General features: G+C 37.7%; 1 pseudogene across 1 annotated transcript; it reads right to left on the reverse strand.

Annotated features, from left to right (window-relative positions):
• Positions 1 to 6,601: 6,601 nt before the first annotated feature.
• On the reverse strand, positions 6,602 to 7,934 carry LOC143590023 (V-type proton ATPase 16 kDa proteolipid subunit-like; annotated as a pseudogene). Its single transcript, XR_013145390.1, has 3 exons — positions 7,670 to 7,934; positions 7,473 to 7,572; positions 6,602 to 6,616 (listed from the first exon to the last, which is right to left on the reverse strand). The product of XR_013145390.1 is annotated as a V-type proton ATPase 16 kDa proteolipid subunit-like (transcript).
• Between the last annotated feature and the right edge of the window lie 9,664 nt (positions 7,935 to 17,598).

Below are 17,598 nucleotides of genomic sequence, written 5' to 3' on the forward strand. Positions count from 1 at the left end.
CACCGGAAAAATGATCGGAGGAGGAGGAGGAGGAGGAGCGCCGTCTGATGTTGTGTGCGTATATGAGGGAGTAGGGTTTTGTGAAGATGTTATAAGAATGAGATCATGTCTTATTTTTGAAGAGGAAATAAGATGTGTTCAGATCTGTTTAAAAAAAAAACAAACAGTCTTCAAGGGTGACGTCTGCGCACCTGCAGACATAAGCTCCCTTGAAGATGTTTGAAGAAAAAACAAACACCCCCTAAGATATTATACACGTGAGAAAAAGAGTTATGTTAATAGATAACCTATTATGTATCACGGTTAAAACATCAATTACAAATGAGTGAATGACTAACCGTTCGTGTATAAAAATAAAACACTTTTAATAAAATGATTACAATATAAGAAATCAAACCTATTTAAGAAAGCAAGTAAATTATAATACGAATTACATCGGAAAAAATCAAAATTATAATACAATTGAAATAAAATAATGCAAGAAAGGTATAGAAAAAGAATGGTGTCGTGGTCTTTGTGGCCGAAGATCGTGTTTTACACATGGCCCTTAAAACAAATTCCGGGTCTCTCCCCGTTTTTTTTCCCATGGTACAACGGCCTAAGTAGTATGTACTGCCGAGGAGGGCTCTAGCACCCGAATAGTACCTTAAAGAAAATGATGAAGATGATCAAGAATGTTGGAATTTTTTAAGAAGAAAGTTGGAGAAAACACAAAAGAGAATGTGTTAATTTTGTGTTTTTTGTGTGACTACAACCAAAGAACTCCCTTGGTATTTATACTAGTAGAAAGTTGAAACCATTCAACCATCATTAATCAAAACTTTAATTTTTTGACCAAATTAAAGGAACCATTAATCAAAACTTTAATTTTTTGACCAAATTAAAGGAACCATTATTGCAATGGAGGCTCTCACCGGCATAATGAAGAAGTCAACTAATATCGGTTTGTTCCATGATTTGAAATGCACTCTAAATGGCCCCGCTATTTCTCACTTATTGTATGCAGATGACGTGGTCTTTCTTGGAGAATGGTCTGTTACAAATGCCATGAACTTACAGCGTATTCTAAGGTGCTTCCATCTAGCATCCGGTCTCAAGGCTAACTTGGAAAAATGCAGCGTTTATGGGGTAGGAGTTGGTGAATCAGAAATTGAAAACATGGCGAGCATTCTTCATTGTAAGCCAGGTAAATTTCCATTTAGATACTTAGGCCTACAAGTAGGGGCCAATATGAATCTCATTAGAAGTTGGATCCCGATCATAGAGTTGGTTAAAAAGCGATTGTCTATTTGGAAAGCAAGATCACTGTCATACGGAGGGAGAGTTACATTGATAAAATCTGTCCTGAATTCCTTGCCAACATATTATTTTTCGCTTTATAAAGCGCCGAATCAAGTCATTGATGAACTCGAAAAACTTAGAAGAATTTTCTTTTGGGGTGGGACGGAGGATGAATCAAAAATAAACTGGATTGCTTGGAAGAAAGTGGTAGAACCAATTGATCGTGGGGGTTTAGGTTTCGGGTCATTAAGAGAAGCAAACTTGTCAATGCTATCTAAGTGGTGGTGGAGATTCAAAACGGAGAAGCACAGTCTCTGGAGGAAGGTTATTTGGGCAATACATCACAATTCACGGTCTTGGATCTTTATCCCGGCTAGACTATCTCTGTCGGGCCCGTGGAAACAAATTCATAACGTATCAGAACAACTATCAAAGTGGGGAGTGGAACTGCACAAAGTCATCAAACCAATATTGGGGGATGGTTCTAGTATTATGTTTTGGATAGATGCTTGGTTTGAAGACAGCCCCCTACGTGATCGTTTTCCAGAATTATTTGCATTAGAGAAGCATAAAAGATGTTGGGTGTCGGATCGGCTAAAACTGTTTGGGGATCTCTTGGTGTTTTGTTGGCAATGGTCCCGGGTGGAACTGTCCGATACAGAGTTGCAACGGGTGCAGGACATGGAAAATTACCTTGGAACCGTAGCGTCTTTGGAAGGAAATGATAGTTGGAGCTGGAAGCCAGACCAATCGGGTGAGTTCTCGGTTAGTAGTATAAAGAGATGTATCCGGGAGTCGCAAGGTTTACAATCATTTTCATCTTTTCAATGGAATAATTGGGTTCCAATGAAAGTGGGTATTATTGCATGGAGGGCGGCACAAGAAAGATTACCTACCTTGATGGCACTAGCCGCAAGAAACATCCACTTGGAATCTACCCGTTGCCCGCTTTGTGGGGATTATGATGAAACTAGTGATCATCTCTTTGTGTCATGTCAGAGTTCTCAAGTTATTTGGCAGGTTATTGCTCAATGGTGCAAGGTTCCAACCTTATATGCCTTTAGTATTAAGGATCTTTTGGATTTTCATCTCACTATTCAAGGAACAGAGAAGCGGAGGAAGGTTATTCACGCTATGGTGCTTATTACAATTTGGAGTATATGGAAGTTGCGCAATGATAGAGTATTCAATCAAGCGGAAACCTTGCACTCAAAGACCATCGAAGAAATAAAGTCCTTGGGTTACTTGTGGGTAAGATGTAGATCGAAGGAGTCGGATATCACATGGAATTCTTGGAGGAGGTTTGATGTTTTTACTAAATGAAGTTAGTTGTATATGTCTGATTAATAATTTCTTAGTTCCGTGAATTGGTGCTATTTGGTGTATTATGGGGTATATATACTCTTTAGCCGCTGGCTAAGCGGATGAATAAAATTTTTGTTGGTCGTTCAAAAAAAAAAAAAAATTTTTTTAACCAAATTAAAGGACATTTTAATGGCTTTGACTAAATGACTAACAAACTTGAATAAAATAATTCAAAGTTTAAACATATATATATATATATATATATATATATATTTTCACAAAAATTTTCCAACATTAGTTTAGGACCATTTCCGCGAGTTTTAAAATTTGACTTTTTTGTTTCTTTGACTTGATGTTATACCTTTAGTATTTAATACGTTAAATTTTGAATGCTTCTCTTGTTTGGATTAAAATTAGTTGACAAATTTGAAAATAAAATATACGGGTAGCCGGGTAGGACCAAATCAAGAGAAAGTCAAACAATTTGTATACCAAATTCTGAACTTAGATATTTGTTATATATGCTTGACTCATAAGAAGACTTCTGGTTTTGATTTTATTTGTTTTTAAGAGAAAAATAAAACCCTAACAATCTTTTGTGCTAAAAAATAAAATACAAATACCCATGCTCATATGGTTGTACGTATATACTTTTATTTAGCCAGCCTTTCAAGATATTATCTAAAAGACTATAATAGCATTCATAACGACTGGACGAAGTGTTGGACTCCTTTCCCTCACAGTGGCTCACACCATCGTTCGCCTACAAGTCTGACAAAGCGGACTTTTTTCTCTCGGTCTCTCTCTTCCTCACTCTCTCTTCTGAATCTAAAAGTAAAACTATAAATTAAGCGGCTATTAATTGTTTAACATGCCATGATGTTAATGTTTTGTTAATATAAGACTAAGACAGTTCTCTTTTACTACGTGTTAGGACGACATTATAATTTATTTTAGAACTTAGAATAAAATAAAAGTTAATGCAAATCGTTTTTATTATGAATTTTTTTAATTAGCCTTATAATGTCTTTACATCCTATAACTAAGCACATACTTATGAGTACATAGTAAGTTTTATCAACTATTGTTTAACAGAGAGATTAAATAAGAGTATAATTAAAAAATACATTTTTATAACTATTTATAAATTTATTACACATTATATGCATATAAAATATTACGTCTTAAGTCCAAACTGTCGTTACCATGTGCCTATCGTCATAACCTTGCAGTCCTCACATTCAATGTTAGCTAATATTGTATTTTCAAAGTGAAATACAAAAAGTATTCTTGAGATGTACACATTCGTTTGTTGTAAGATTCACAATGTCCACGTAATGGCAGTATGACACTTTGTTTGGTTTCAAATTTAAACATATATATATATGACCGCCTTTTGATTTTTAAAATTTAAGTTCCATTAAAATATTATTAAATTGGGAACTAAATAATACATAATATTTTTATTGTATCGACAAAGGGTTAAAGCGTTCCATAAAATTAAAAATCACCATTCTTCAATTTTTATAAGACTGAATCTCGAAGGTTTGGGCAAGTAAAGAAAAGGTGTTTCTAAAATTATGTTTGTAATTATGTGATAAATAATCTGAGAATTTATCAATTGAGTTGCATTTTCAAAACTCCATACGGATCAAAACAATAACTAATAATAATGAACGTTAAAATTGTCAATATAAAACACAAAGGACTCCATCGATACTCTACTAATTAATACCTATGGCATTGGTTGCATGAAGTAGCACTTTTTCAGTTGCACAAATGAGTCATTTTGTAAACTTTTTTTTTAACAATTAGGCACGTCTTGAAAGACCAGGTTTGCGTCGTCGCCATCTCTTTGGACTAGCCCCGCGTATTTACACATCTTTTTAGTTTACATTTCAATATCTCACCAATCAATGAAAAGGAGACATTAAATTGTCTAAAAAAACACACTTTTGGTTAAAAATCATGAATATTAGTCAATGTAATTCTCTTTCATACCCTTCCCATGTTTTTATCAATTTATATTTTCTAAAAACGACAACTCATGTACTATTATTATATTTTTTTAATCAATCATGAGACTTGAAACATTACCTCTAAAAAAGACAAAGCCTTATCCAACACTTGGCACCGTCAGTCAAGTCAAACACCCTTTGGTTTTAACAATTTATATGATTGCTATAAATTTAAACATAAAAAATTGATTCATATATGACATGTGTGATATATTTTCAGGGAGAACTTCTAATGCTCTTCATCTCTTCATCGAACTCAGTATATCCCACCAATAGCAAAGCTATGGTAGGGTCTGAGGAGGGTAAGATGTAGGCAGCCTTACCTCTACCCCATAGGGATAGAGAGGCTGCTTCCGGTGAGACCCCCGGCTCGATAGTAGTTTTGCATCAAGCCTTGGACATAAGGCACATAGCACTCAATCATCGGGACACAAGCTGATCGGTGCATGTACCCTTATCTTTCAGCTATCAACGCCACTACATGATGCCTAATTAACCGTCCGTCACTTTTAACGTTATTTTCACGAGATTAGTAAAATAACGTCAAAATTAGTGCAATTTCACTTTTGCCCACCCGAGGGTTCACACATATATACATCATATGTGCGCACCGCAAGCAAGGCTAGGAGAACTTCTAATGCCACTTTTAAAAAGGGAACTTATACAAAAGTTATCATATGTGTGTAACATATGAAAAAATAAAATAAGATAATAGCTACTCATTTAAGCGTGTGGGAAAGAAGTGGTCCTGTGGAGCATGCATTTAGAGATCTCCAATCATGATTTCCAATAACTATGCTTCTTTACACTCCAATCAACCTTATTCCCAACCACGAAACCTAGGTAGTTTTGTAACTTCGATGTTACCTACCCATGTTTTGGACACCTAGACTCATGCTAAACCAAACTAATGGAACCACAAGTAACTTTCTAGCCAACTGAACTATGAAACAAGTTTCAAGCTGAGCTTTATCGTTGATCCTTTTTTTTTTCTTTTGATTTGGCTACATCCTTTTTTTTTTCTTTTGATTTGGCTACACTCGGATTTGGTTCTCTTGATTCGAACTGCACAAGATCTCATTTTGTAATATTTCAAATTATGGGACAACTTGTTTGTTAACAAATATATGTTTTTGAATATAAAGTCAGGGTATTGTCGACATTCGACAATATAGTCGATTTCATATAGATTAATCAAAGTATGAAAAAAATAATAATAATAATATAAATCGAAACGATTAAAATATACTATACTTTTTAAATTATATCTGTAATGCTAAATTCGTGACTTTCATTTTTGTTTCTAAAATATTGTATACCTTTTATGTTTAGATACTATGACGTTAGGTCGACTATCAAACAGTGTTATTAAATTATATATATCAAACTTTATAATAATCATACTATTGTTAATAAAAGTAAAGGTTTTTGTTAGACCACTGAAAGCCATGGAAGGTGTGAAACATAATCCAATTCCATTACTACTTTTACTTTTAGTTTGGCCCCTAAAGACAGAGCCTAAAATCCGATTATGGCTTTTGCCCTAATCACCTTATCTCATGTAAAGATTCATACGTGTTGTCACTATTCAATAGTAAGCCTGCCTAACCAGCGGATTAGACGGGTTGGGCAACAATTCAAAATCAACTCCAGTTGAATTGAGCCGTAGAAAAATATATATATAGAAATAGATTCACACGCATTATATTTTATGGCGCCTAGCAGCAACGGGTGAAGGTGGTGACCGATGTAGAGTTGGTAGTCACGGTGGAGGTGGTGGCGGCTGTTGTGTCCGCGGGCAACGAGTAGGTGAAGAAATGATTGTGGGTGGTGCCAAACTATCAACCCATTTAGACCCATAGTAAGCTTACAAGTTTATTAATGTGGTCCATTTTGATATGTGATTGAGTAGCCCCAATTTGACCCATTGCCCATTAGACATGAGTTGTCCCAAATGAATACATATGCCAACTTTGTTTACCCAAATCAACCCCATGTCACCAGTTCACCACCTATAAGATTTATATGCATTCAATAAAAATAAATGAACTTTTGGCCCACAGGTATTCATACACAGCACATGTGATTAGTAGGTAAACCTGTGAAATCCCCCCTTTGATTAGTAATGAATGTGTTATGCATCATGGTCACATCAAGCGTACCAAACGAAGTAGACACATGTTTGCCACAGCCTTTCAACGCCGTCCCCGATAATCGTTAAAAAATTTCGTTTTTTTAAATTTCAGGCCTACCAAGGTTATCGGGCCGAGAGCAGTGCTGCAGCCTTATTGAAGGGGTGAGTTACGAATAAAACTCAGGCCTTTATAAGATTTGCCTATCTAATAAGGTATGCACTCTAGATATATACTCACAACCTAAAGCTAAAGTTATGACATCAAACTTGCACACTATTGCATTATGCATATCCCTCAAAATAAACGCACTAATTAAGATCGCATCATGCCAAACAAAAGGAGCCATATAACATTATTAAGGTCTAAGGATACAATTCACACCCTTGGAGACTGGCTCACAAGGTCAAACGTACGAGCACCAACCAGGCGATCTTTTGTATTAATTATTACACGCAACCAACACCTTTCATATGATCTTATCCAGCTTAAAAAAGAGACCGATCCAAACTAGACCGTGATATAAAACATGAATATATAAACACCATAATGCCATAGCAATAGTTTCCACACGACTCAAAAGTACAGAACTACATAAGTTTTCAACTCTTTTTCCGCAGTCATAACAAGCATAAAAGATCAAGACGAAAATTTCAATAAGTGTTGTTGAAAAGCTGGTGACTGAGCATGAAAATAGAAGAAATGTTCATTTTTTTGAGAAGAACGTACTACATACCGATTCGATACCCACAATGAGACCGTATAGGGCCAATGCTTCAGCAAAGATGAGGATAAGAATCATTCCCACGAAAAGTTTTGGCTGCTGTGCATTTGCTCTGGATAATAACAAATATTAGTAAAATTAACTTTTTTTTTTCTTTTTAATTAGAAACAGTTGTATTTGAGTCTTGGTAAAGGTGAAATTAATAATACCTAACACCAGCATCACCAACGGGCCATTCCAGCAGAGAGAGCAGCAAGGCCGCAAGCCAAACCAGAGGAAGCCATCGAAAAGATAATAAGATTTGGCCTTCGGGTTAATCCCGGTACTGATGATCACAGCTATAATCAACACATAGACACCCAGCACACCGGCCATAACAACCGGAACGATAGACTTCATCACCAGCTCTGGCCTCATCACTCCCATGGATGCCACACCAACGCCACTCTTGGCGGTACCATATGCAGCCCCCATACCTGATCCAAATCGAATCAGAAAACAGAGTTGAATTTGTGATTGGTGAATGATGCGTTGTTCCTCTCACGTTTCAACACTTGTTGTATCAGAGGGTGTTTGGGATTGCTTATTTAACTTAAAGTGGTTGTTGGTTTCTGGCTTTTTGAAAATCAGTTTTTAAAAAAGTGTTTGGATTAGCTTATGTAAAATGTTTGACTTAGCATAATTACATAAAATGACCAAAAAGGGTTGGTAGATTAATAAAAATCCAATCAAAAAGCCAAAAAGCATTTTTTAAAAGTCCCAAATTGAGTCTTTTGAAAAAGTGTTTTTTCAAGCCAAAATAAAAGGGGCTTTTACATTTGTCAAACACTTTTTTTGCTTATTGGCTTCTTGAAAAAACCAATAAGCATTTTTCAAACTCAATCCCAAACACCCTCTTCCTATGGATAGATGGGAAGAGATCACGTCAGTTGTCATTGATTGGATCTATAACATCTTCATAAACCATTAATTATTATTCTTAAGGCTATTAGCCTCTGAATTAATTTAAAAGACTATTAAATAGCTCCTTATTCTTATAAAAACTATCATCAAATCAAATGTTTTAAAGACGAAAATTATGATTTGTGAACTTTTTCAACGGGTTTTTCTTTTGCTACTCCGTCAGTTGATCAATATCACACTTTCACCTCTCAAGACCGTCCAAATGCTTTTGAGCTGTTTCCAGCCAAATTTCAATATAAGTCAACAGATTTTACTTTAATTTTAAAGAGTATCTGCTAATATGGAAAACCACATCTTAAAGATACTGAGTTTTAATATGCTATATGTATGCTATAAATTGGAATTGGTGTAGGTTCAATGATAACTCCAAAATAGCCATGAACCGACTTGAATTCACAATAGCCTTTTTAAGTGATCTCAAAATGAATATAATCCAAACAATATAGCAATTTAATTCGATGTGGATATGATATTTGAAAAGTGGTTCACTGTATTCAAATGTCAACACAAAATAAATTATTTGTGAAAAAGAAAAATATAAAATTCTCTAAATTAATGGGGCCTTGCTTATTCAAGGAGGAGAGTGGAGCCTCGAGAAGCACTGTTGAGAGGAACATCTTTGGTCTCTTTTCATTCTCTATAGGGTCCCAAACCTTTCTTCAACATAGGTGACAAGGAGCGACGCCGTGATGGAAGAGATTAAACACGGGAATAAGAAGTAATTCCATCACCTTTTTATGTCATTTTTATAGAGAGGGATGGAGAAAGTGGACAAAACAAACTAGCAATTCTCTTCGAACAAACACAGGAAAAAATCATATTGAAACGCTCCAAACCCAAGCCCTTCCTTCATAGGTCATGTATTGTAATTGATCCGAACTTGCCCGGAGCAAGCCCCCATAGAGGCAAGTGAAGTTGGTGAGTCGTATGATGGGAAACTATCTCCTGTGGTTCGGAGACTTGAAATCAAGCACGACCTAATTAAAGAAGCAGCCACAACTATAGTTGATCAAAGATCATGACACTAGAACATGAAAAACAATACAATTATTTGTTGTAACAATGAGCAACACCTTGAAACGAGGATAGGTTAGTAGCGTTGGCTATGGCTTCTTCAATAGGCTCAATGTTTGAATTTCGAAACGGTTATCAACATCTGCATTTGATGAAGCCTAAAAGTGAAATTAGAAACCTTAGTGTTTACATCAACGGGGACACCCACCGCCTCCAGCTTCGGCTTATCTTCAACATTAATGGTAACACTCACCGCTTCCGGCTCCGGCTCATCTTCAACATCAATGGTAACACTCGCCGCCTCCGGCTTCGATCTCCAGAGCCCTGGATGCCTTTTTTTTTTTGCCAGAAAACCTTTACCGACGACTGGTTCGTTTTTTCAGCGCACCCTGTTTTGGCGGCGACACGGATTAGAATAAGAAAAATGAAAAAAAGGATTAGAATTGATTGGAGGTTATGGGTGGTTGAGAGGATGCCGGTGGTGTGGTGGAGGGTTTGGGTGGTGGAGAGGATTTCGATGAGGATGATGAACTGATGAGCCTGGATTTATAATAATAATAATAATAATAATAATAATAATAATAAAAGGCAACATGATAATTTCACCTTATTCTTTAATAGCATGATTGTAACTTCAATAAGTCAACGGATGATCAACTAACAGAGTGGCACAAAACACCCCCAGGAAAGTACGATGGCAAATATCACTCAATTTGACAATGGGACCTGTATAATGCCCCTTCCCATAAAACACATGAGCACAAATCATAATTTTCTTGTATTTAAATAATGAGAAAGTGAGAGACTCTAATAACCACCCGTCACACCCGGCCATAGGGACTTAGACGTATGGCCAATAGTTGGTATCGGTTTTGTAAAATATTTATTTATATAAACAGGCATTTAAATACCCTTGATAGTAACAAACATTTGTTTTACATAATATTGATTTACAAGGAGTTTAATAAAATGAGCCCACGGATTCTTCTATATCTTAAAAGAGCTGCCTATATTGAAGGTGTGTAAGTGAACGTAGGGTTACAGACCCTTATAATATCTTTGAATGTAGGCTTACATACGCTTATAATATATGTGAATGTAGGGTTATAGACCCTTATAATATTTGTGAATGTAGGGGTACAGACCCATATAATCTATGAATGTTAGGATTACAGACTCGTATAATATATGTGAATGTTAGGGTTACAGACCCTTATAATATATGTGAATGAGTTTGTGCTAAGTATGATAAGTATGGTAAGAAAATTTGTATGTGAATGTATTTATTGTTTGTTAAACTAGATCTCACTCAACGGAATTGACTTTTAGTATGCACACAAGCAAATCGGATGAGGCATCTAGCTTGAGGAGCACACGTGTCAAGGAATGAAGAGACTTTCATCTGAATATGAAGACTTATCGTTTATGTTTTTGAAATGTTAAGAAAAGGAATTCGTTACGTTTGTCATAATTTGAATGGTTGTGTTTACTGAATGACTCGGTTTAAGTATTCCACGAATTTTTAATTAACTCTGATTTCTAGAACTGTCTTTATGAGTAATCCAACGTCCAGTAGGGCTTCCGGGTCCGGGGCATTACATATGTGCCAACATTTATAACTTTGTTCATACGCTTATTGTCACACCCCGACCAAAGGCGGCGGAACATGCCGAGGTGTAACGATTGTCCATAGGCACATGACACTAATTAAAGTGACAGTATTTAATAAACTCATTTCATTTCACAACATCGAAAATGTCACATGACAATTATCCATAAAATAACCATAAACAAGATATCACAAAATATGACAAATTTGATATTGTTCATTTTTACTAATATTCTAAGGTTTTTGATGTCGTTTTATTCGCAATCATAAATCAACCAAGATGCAAACCTGCAACATTTCATAAAATAAAGTTTGTCAACACAAAGGTTGGTGAGCAATTCATAAGTTTAATCATATTAGTATATAATAAAGATAGCCACAAAACTTGCATACGAAACGATAAATTAAAGTGGTAATTTGGATAAATAGATATCGCTAAACACATTAGCGACACCTAGCTATAAGGGGATGCCAAATAGTCTAGGATTTTATAGTTATCGTTAATTGCATTACGTTAACGACACCTTGCTATAAGGGGATGCCAAATAGTCTAGGATTTTATAGTTCCACCAACCAAAAGCGATAAACACATAGGCAGATAAGCATAGAACACCAAATCGAGCAATTATTTAGGTAAAGTATACAACTATGTTTGTGGTTTAAGATTCAGATATAAAGCATTTTGTTGAATAAGTATGAAATGTCACCCCCAAAATAAAAGATGGAAAATGGGCTATGAAGTACTCACCTTCAAGTAGTAAACTTGAAAAATGATAATTTGGAGATTTGTCGGAACGACGAGTTTAACGCACAATGCCTAAAAAGAAAAGAAGTCTTGAATTTAGAAAGGTTGTCTTGAAGGTCTTTAAACAAAATAAATGTTGAGAAATGTAAATAATTAAAGTTCTAGGTTTTAAAATGTAACTATTTAAGAATTTATACTAATAACCCTTTAAAAATGTAAGTTTGCTCGAAACCGGGTTAAAGTATCTAACCTTAATATTTACTCAACCTATGTTAAGTAATAAGGTGGGTAAAATGCAAGAATGCAAATCCCTTTGGAATAAAGATACTAAAACGGTTTTTTTTTATCGAGTGTTCGGGTTGTCGGTTCGGGTCTTGATAATTGGTCAAACCCAAAGTCAACTTTCCAAAATATTGAATGTTATGAGATAACTCAATAAAATTTAATAAGACTTAACCAAGTACGTAGTTCCATTGTTTTAGAACTAACAACGCACGTTAAGCGAGTGTTCGGTTTTGTCGGTCCAAACTTTGTTATATGATCAAGTTGGATCCAACATTTCCAAGTACTTAAGAAAATATAAAAATCAATTTGTAACTATTTTTAAAGAAATATACAAGTCTTAATGGCTAAAAAAAACATACTTGTGTGTCTTAAGCGTGTAAGAATCGGTTTGGTTCGGTTTCCATCTCACAACAAGTTCATAGATCGTTTCACATGTCCAAACACTAAAGAACTTGTATAATAATGTACAAATAAAAAATACCAAAAGTTAACAATAAAGTCTTTAAACAAAAGTTCGGTTTCAGTTCGGATCGTGTTTCGGGTTAAGACCGAGAGATTCTACAAACCCATAACCATAGAATTTGTAAAAATGATTTTAGAAACTTAGATCTAACAATAAGTATGTTTAAACAATTATTTAACAAAACTAGTAACAAAGTTCGGTTTACGGTTTAGAGCTATTTACGGTTAAACCGAAGCATAGACTCTTAAAAACCCATAACCATTGAACTTGTAAACATGACCAATAAACTAAAATAAGCAATATTAATATGTATGAACAAGTTATATAGATGTATATATATCAAGGACACGAAATCCTCCATGAAGTCTTGCCTTATGAGGTCCGAAACCTCACCGACCGGAATCGGAGAAGTAACTACCAAAGGTAAACAAGGGGTGTATATTATATATATGTTGCACAACCATAAACAAGTATTAATAAGGCTACATAAACTAATTAAGATGAAAGACTAAAAACCTTCAAGAACACTTAAGAAGATAACCTTGAATCTTTAATGTTTGAGAAAGTTTTGTTTTTTTTTTTTTTGGAGTTGTAGCAAGGGAAAATGAAGAGGAAATGTGGTGTATATATAGGGTAATGTTGGTGGTCAAATATGGGTATGAGACACAAGAGTTTTCATGCAAAATGGATCAAGACAAAAACACAAAACAACAAAAAATAATAATAAATAAATAAATAAATAAATAAAAATAAAAATAAAAATATGATGTTTTCAAGACCCAACAAGTGTGAAACAATATTGTAACATAAATCCATCATTTTGATTATAACATAAGCTTCAGTTTACAAATCGGGTCGGTTTACATAATAAACAAATACAAAAACAAAAACAAATACAAACAAGACCCGAAATTGACGAATGTCACACTTATCCTATATTTATGAAATTTCATATCGTCGCATGTACACACACTCACACATAAATCCAAGGCTCATGCCTATTTTATTTCATTAGTTTCATTTTAAAGAGTTGACATTTCAATATTTATGTCATGTTTCGATGTTTTGATTTTTCTCGAGAATATACAAATCTTACTGTAGAAACGTGAAATGAATCTGACCTGACCCATGACGATGTTTCCACGGACTTCGAGATGAACGAACCACGACTTGCTTGCTTCTGCTCCGACCGCTGCTGTGACCTGCTGTGACTTTTGGGGGTGTGGAGGTGACCGCTAAGAAATCCAGAGGATCTCTTGTTCGCAGACACAAAAATATGGTGGTGGCTCTTATTGAGCTATTTGCCCACCCTTGATAAGGAGGTGGAGACCTCCTTATATAGGGAGCCTCATGGCCACCATCATGGTACCCTAATGGGCCTAGCCCAGTTAGGGTTACCTCCATAAAACCCCCTCAGCCCAAAAACAAATGTATTAGCCCATATAATAAAATAAGCCCAAAACACAATAAATTAGGGTTCTTAGTACTATACCCCGACAAGCCCCCCAAGTCCAGTGTTGCTCCTAGGCGTGCAAGCGTTTAGGTGGAGCACTGGACTTTATAAGGTGTGCTAGATCGTGAGGCGGTTTCTTCCCTTTTCTTCGGCCTTGTCTTTGAGTTTTGGGAGGTTTTCTCCATGACGGTGACATGTTGTGATCCTTATGATGATGATGGTGCACTAGTATGAATAAGATATAGCACGCATCATAATAATAGTGGCGCGGGGCCTGATAATAAAGCTTGCGCGCGAGGCGACTTATGAGCTATAATAATAACAAAAGCCTGCGCGCGAAGCGACTTACGAGCTGAGAATAATAAAAGCCTGCGCGCGAGGCGACTTACGAGCTGAGAGTAATAAAGCTGGCGCGTGCGGCGACTTACGAGCTAAGAATAATAAAGCTTGGCGCGCGCGGCGACTTACGAGCTTTAGAATAATAAAGCTGGCGCGTGAGGCGACTTACGAGCTTGTAGAATAATGAGAGCCTGCGCGCATGGCGACTTACGAGCTTGTAGAATAATGAAGCTGGCGCGCAAGGCGACTTACGAGCTTGTAGAATAATGAAGCTGGCGCGCAAGGCGACTTACGAGCTGTAAAATAATAAAGCTGGCGCGTGAGGCGACTTACGAGCTTGTAGAATAATGAGAGCCTGCGCGAGGCGACTTACGAGCTTGTAGAATAATGAAGCTGGCGCGCAAGGCGACTTACGAGCTGTAAAATAATAAAGCTGGCGCGTGAGGCGACTAACGAGCTTGTAGAATAATGAGAGCCTGCGCGCATTGCGACTTACGAGCTGTAATAATAAAGAAGCTGGCGCGCGAGGCGACTTACGAGCTTGTAGAATAATGAAGCTGGCGCGCAAAGCGACTTACGAGCTTGTAGAATAATGAAGCTGGCGCGCAAGGCGGCTTACGAGCTGTAAAATAATAAAGCTGGCGCGTGAGGCGACTTACGAGCTTGTAGAATAATGAGAGCCTGCGCGCATTGCGACTTACGAGCTGTAATAATAAAGAAGCTGGCGCGCGAGGCGACTTACGAGCTTGTAGAATAATGAAGCTGGCGCGCAAGGCGACTTACGAGCTTGTAGAATATTTAAGCTGGCGCGCAAGGCGGCTTACGAGCTGTAATATGATGATAATGACTGGCCGACAAGGGCCTCTTCTGCGGAGGATGACTATCCCTGCTTGTCTTCAAAATAATAATGGAGGCACAAACGGCCAGATAATAATAATGATGTCACAGGTGCATGCGCGGCTCATGGCCAAACCTTTTAGTATGGCGCGTAGCCATATGGGTTTATGAGTATTCCACCCTTGGCGCGAGGCCTGTGGGTTTATGAGTATTCCACCCTTGGCGCGAGGCCTGTGGGTCTATGAGTATTCCACCCTTGGCGCGAGGCCTGTGGGTTTATGAGTATTCCACCCTTGGCGCGAGGCCTGTGGGTCTGAGTATTCCACCCTTGGCGCGAGGCCTGTGGGTTTAAGAGGATTCTCAACTTTTAAGTTTGAGCTAAGGCTCATATTTTTGGGCTAAGGCCCTGACGTTTTAGAGTTAAGACTCGTCAACGCGTTTGAGCTTGAAGCTCGCGCATGTATGTTTTACTTCGTTTTATTTTTAGTTTGATGTCAATATAATGTTGTCATATTGCTCAAATTAATAAAAGGAAGTGTGAAACATGTATGCAAAAACATGTATGCGGTGGCGCAAATGCAAACCGCTGTGGCGAAGAGTGATCGCCGGGAGCGCGCATGCGGAATCCGAAGTTGATCCGCGGTGGCGCGCATGATCTAGAGATTTTGAATGCGTGAGCATCTGTGATGTATGAGCATGCGTGATGCGTGAGCATGCTTGATGTTTGAGCATGCTTGATGCTCGAGCATGCTTGATGCGTGAGCATGCTTGATGCTTGAGCATCGATGCGTGAGCATACTTAGATGTTTGAGCATACTTGATGTTTGAGCATGCTTGATGCTTGAGCATCGATGCGTGAGGATGCTTGATGCTTGAGCATGCTTGATGCGTGAGCATCGATGCGTGAGCATTCAAATGTTTGAGCATGCTTGATGCTCGAGCATGCTTGATGTTTGAGCATGCTTGATGAGTGAGCATGCTTGATGCTTGAGCATCGATGCGTGAGCATGCTTAGATGTTTGAGCATACTTGATGTTTGAGCATGCTTGATGCTTGAGCATCGATGCGTGAGGATGCTTGATGCTTGAGCATGCTTGATGCGTGAGCATCGATGCGTGAGCATGCAAATGTTTGAGCATGCTTGATGCTTGAGCATGCTTGAGCATGTGCTATGCGCCATGAGCATAGGTTTTGGCTGTCCATGACATCTTGATTTTAAGCCTCGGTCTGTATCTTGTGGGTTGACCTTTCGCGCGCTCGGTGCCTGCGCGCATGTTTGAGCATGCTTGATGCGTGAGCATGCTTGATGCTTGAGCACGCTTGATGCTTGAGCATGCTTGATGCTTGAGCATCGATGCGTGAGGATACTTGAGGCTTGAGCATGCTTGATGCTTGAGCATCGATGCGTGAGCATGCTTGATGCTTGAGCATCGATGCGTGAGCATACTTGATGTTTGAGCATGCTTAATGCTTGAGCATCGATGCGTGAGCATGCTTGATGCTTGAGCATCGATGCGTGAGCATACTTGATGTTTGAGCATGCTTGATGTTTGAGCATGCTTAATGCTTGAGCATCGATGCGTGAGAATGCTTGATGCTTGAGCATCGATGCGTGAGCATACTTGATGTTTGAGCATGCTTGATGCGTGAGCGAACCCAGATCTGATTCAGCACAGATATGAGGGTTTTCCCCAAAATATCGGGTATTTCTTCCTGTGTATTTCCAGATCATTGTTCAGATCCGATAGTATTTCTTCCTGTGTATTTCTTCCAACAGATCTGATAGTATTTCCAGATCTGGAAATATTTTTTAGATCTACGGAAGAACATATCTGAGAGAAGAAATCGTAGATCTGAGATATCGATGAACAGATCTGGAATATTGATGAACAGATCTGGAATATTGATGAACAGATCTGGAATATTGATCCGTATATCTGAGATCTTGATGAACAGATCTGTAGATCTTGATGAACAGATTCGTAGATCTGATGAACAGATCCGTAGATCTGAGATACTGATGGACAGATCGGAGGGCCGAAACGAGAAGCGAAGTGTGGTTCATTGCCGTCCCACGGATGGCGCCAAATGTAGAAACGTGAAATGAATCTGACCTGACCCATGACGATGTTTCCACGGACTTCGAGATGAACGAACCACGACTTGCTTGCTTCTGCTCCGACCGCTGCTGTGACCTGCTGTGACTTTTGGGGGTGTGGAGGTGACCGCTAAGAAATCCAGAGGATCTCTTGTTCACAGACACAAAAATATGGTGGTGGCTCTTATTGAGCTATTTGCCCACCCTTGATAAGGAGGTGGAGACCTCCTTATATAGGGAGCCTCATGGCCACCATCATGGTACCCTAATGGGCCTAGCCCAGTTAGGGTTACCTCCACAAAACCCCCTCAGCCCAAAAACAAATGTATTAG

The sequence above is a fragment of the Bidens hawaiensis genome, unplaced genomic scaffold (assembly GCF_021521415.1).
Source record: "Bidens hawaiensis isolate Kalapana, Puna unplaced genomic scaffold, B.hawaiensis_p1.1 tig00038105_1, whole genome shotgun sequence".
Lineage (NCBI taxonomy): Eukaryota > Viridiplantae > Streptophyta > Magnoliopsida > Asterales > Asteraceae > Bidens > Bidens hawaiensis.